The sequence below is a fragment of the Odontomachus brunneus genome, unplaced genomic scaffold (genome assembly GCF_010583005.1).
Source record: "Odontomachus brunneus isolate Ranch 3 - 2012 unplaced genomic scaffold, Obru_v1 Obru_scaffold_504, whole genome shotgun sequence".
NCBI classification, from domain to species: Eukaryota; Metazoa; Arthropoda; class Insecta; order Hymenoptera; family Formicidae; genus Odontomachus; species Odontomachus brunneus.
The window spans coordinates 8,778-9,527 of NW_022639954.1; positions in this window are offsets into that span (position 1 = coordinate 8,778).

Genomic DNA, 750 nt, shown 5'->3' on the forward strand with positions numbered 1-750 from the left:
GTGTCGGGGCACCCGTGCCGGTAGACGATCTGGGCCAAGATAGCCTGGGCCACGGCATTAGCGGTGGCCTGTCGTAGCGGCCTCGTTTCAAGCCATTTGGTGAACCGGTCTTGCATCGTGAGCAGCCACCGGTGTCCCTGGCTTGACCGCGGCAGAGGCCCGACCAGGTCCAGTGACACCTGCTCCCAGGGCGCGTGGACCGCCGTGGCGTGTAATTTGCCTGCTGTGTGACCCTGGGGAGTTTTATGGGCCAGGCAGCTCGGACACCGTCGTACATAACGAGCGATGTCGCGATACATGCCGGGCCAGTAGAACCGTCGGGCGATCCGTGCGATCGTCTTGGCTATCCCCAGGTGCCCAGCGGAAGGCTCGTCATGGTATTGGCGCATTATTTCGGGCCGCCGCTCCCGTGGTACACATTCCTTCCACTGCTCCTGGCTCGGGACCTCGCGAAAGTCGAGGTCGTGTATGAGGTGGCGGAAGAGTCGTCCTTTATCAATGCGATAATCGAGATGCTGTTGTGGTTGCTGGCGCACCTGGTCGGCCAATCGTTTGTACCATCGGTCCTGAGCGGGCTGTTTTAGAGTGCAGACTTCGGGTCGCCGGGATAGGGCGTCAGCGACCTGGTTGGCGGCGCCGCGCCGGTACTTGATCTCGAAATCGTATTACTGTAGCTCGAACCGCCAGCGGCCTAGCCGGCAGGTGGGGGAGTCCATACTGTGGAGCCAGCGCAGTGCCTGGTGATCGGTG